Genomic DNA, 2,971 nt, shown 5'->3' with positions numbered 1-2,971 from the left:
GAGGCAATTGCTTCCACAGACAGAAGTGTTTTACTGGTTGGTGGTAACACTTAAGGTGGTAGAGATCATCACCTTAGATGTTATCATGCTGTTGGAGAATACACAGTTGTAGATTACAGGAACTTTTATAACAGTGAATTACATGAGTTGATTTCTTGAGCAAAACTTTTTATTAATGTCCACATAATCTATATCTGCAGCTCATTGTCCAGTAGGACGGTGGTGCTAGTAAGATTGATTGAGTTTTGTGGAGAGTTAGGACTTGACTGCTGTCAAGAATATGGTGAATAACATTCCTCGGCAAGGTCCAAATGGAGACTTACCATGCAGTACTGTGACTTAGTGACACATTACATAGAACAGTTTCTTGGTCTTGTTTGTCACTCTTAGATAGTTGACACTGTATGAAATTGCTTCTCGACTGAATCATATGCCTGAAATCTTTACTTAATATATAACCTTCCTGGGATGGTTTTAAGACATTATTTCTGTCCATTAATACAACATGATGCAATGCCTGGGGAGATGATCAGCTCTCCAGAAAAGGCAACAGAAAGCACGTTCTGAAAATATAGGATGTATTTTATAATAGCCACAATCTTAGTTGCTACTCATGAGAGTAGGGACACAAAGGCCAGCCAGACAGCTCAGCAGTTTAAAGCACCTGCTTCAGCAGATGCAAGGGCAAGGGTTCAATCCCTGGCCTGCCATGCTGGCCCTGTCCCCATGGCATGCTGTGACAGTGATTGAGACTGAACATGGTAGTGCACACCTGTAATCTTAACACTTAAAAGGCTGAAAACAGGAGGATCAATACAAGTCCATTTTGTGTAGTAAGACCCTGCAGACCCCATACTAAATACAAGAAAGCACAGAGAGTAGGTGCGCAAAAGAAAGTGAGGATTTTTCAAAGAAGGATAAAAGATAAAGTCACTGGTACCCTGACATTATCATTGAGTTAGGGATGAAGAGGAAAGATCCCATATGTCCATCAACAGGTAAATTGATAAAAATGTAGCATTTACACACAATGGAATATCAATTTGCCACAGATAAAATTTGGTCATATTTTAGGAAAAATAGATGTATCTCAACACCATAATTTTGAGTGAGGTGAATCAGACAAAGTTTAAATATCTAACTGTTTCTCCTGTGTGAGAAATGTAAAGCATAAATAAGGGACAAAATGAAAGATAGGTATTCAAAAATAGAAATTATATGTTCAAACAGGAAAGGGAAAAGGGGAGGGGCACAAATGGGGGATAGAAGGTTCAAAACAAGGAATGGTGAAAAAATCAAAACTAACTTTTGTAAATTGAAAAGGAAAGATGGGTTGAAGGGAGTGAATGGAATTAAAAAAAGATTTATGAAATTATGTACAGGTTCAAATCCCTATGGTGAATGTAAACATTATGTATAGCAAATATACACTAAAAATAGAATAAATAAATAATAATTTGAGAATTAGAAGAGTATCAGGATGAAACATTCAATACCACCAAGGAAAACTTTAAATTACAAGGGTACAAATAATCAGGAGCTCTGGATGGCTGAGTAGAGGAGGAGCTATATTGCATATACTCAGAGAAAATAAAATAAAATTACAAGTAATTGGAAGAAAAGGGAAAACATATAATATGATATAATATAATATAATATAATATAATATATCAGAATTAAGAGACTAATAGACCAAATTACACATAAGCATAAAAGTTTATTAAAGGTAAAGCAGTCCACAAGGCTTTTTTTTTAACATACTTGGCCTTTATTTTTTAATTTAATTTCATTTAATTTTGAAAAGTAAAACTAAAAGCAAGAAAAAAATATCAGAAACAAAGACAGAATCAGGGTAAAATACAACAATACATATGTTCCAGATTTTCAAAATAGGAATATATGTTTCTGGGACCTCTGCAGACCCACAGCACAGGAAGTCCCATTCTGGGTAGTTCTGAAAAAGCAGATGGAATGTCAAGTACATGCCTCCCCAAGCTTTTTTGTCCTCCTGCAATCACAGGATGCTACAGTACGTCAGCATCTCTCATCAGTAAACACAGGGGCAAATGACCACAAAGCTGATCTCTCTTTGATGGTCCAGAGTTTGTTCTCAAACTATGAGAGGATATAAAGAAACCTTTGTCTGAACTAAGTATCAGAAATGCACTGAGCATGAGAAGCCCAGAGTCCTCCAGAGAGACACAGACCAATACAACAGAGCAGGTAATGACACATGCAGTAGCAGTTAATTGGAACCTGTAGAGACGGCATGGAGACTCAGAGGTACTGAGTCTGATCACAGAACTCCCACCCCCACCATGCTTTTAGCATGATGAGACAGAGACGTGCCAGCCGAGTGGAATAGAAGGGGATGTTCAAAAGCTGGGAAGGGGCCAACTGTAACTATCTTGTTGAATTCTTGGATTTTTCTCAAGTGCATGAACACGAACTCTAGCTTCTTCTGGTTTGCTTTGATATTCTTTTGCCTTTTTCTTCATTCTTTCTCTCCTGTGTTCTCCAGTTTCCCAAAGCTTTGGGTGACTTCCTCTGTCCTTTAGCCTTGCTTCCAATAGCCTTATCTTCATATGTATCTCTTTTTTCTTGATTATCTCTCTTATGTACTGTAACTCCCACATAAATTACTCCATTAAGCAGAATACAAATTCTTGATTTGTGTTGGATTTTGTTGTATAACTAGATCTGTTATATAACTAGATCATCTGTTGTGATCAGTTGCATATCTTTGTATGATAATGCTGCAATTGTATGGGATATAATCATTACCATATTCCAGTGGCAGAACACTGGGTACAAGGCCAAAATAGACAGCAACTTCTCATCCTAACAAAGTTAGAAGGTAGTTTCTTGGAACAGACTCATGTGTTAGGGGCCAAATAGACATAGAATAAATTTCTGAAGAGTAATCATTTCCTAGGGAGGCCACTATGTTAGTAATGAAGCTGCATACCAT

This window comes from Octodon degus, unplaced genomic scaffold (assembly GCF_000260255.1).
Source record: "Octodon degus isolate 3935 unplaced genomic scaffold, OctDeg1.0 scaffold00224, whole genome shotgun sequence".
In the NCBI taxonomy this organism is placed as follows: domain Eukaryota; kingdom Metazoa; phylum Chordata; class Mammalia; order Rodentia; family Octodontidae; genus Octodon; species Octodon degus.
The sequence above is the reverse complement of the archived record's forward strand: the minus strand, read 5'-3'. Positions refer to the sequence as shown.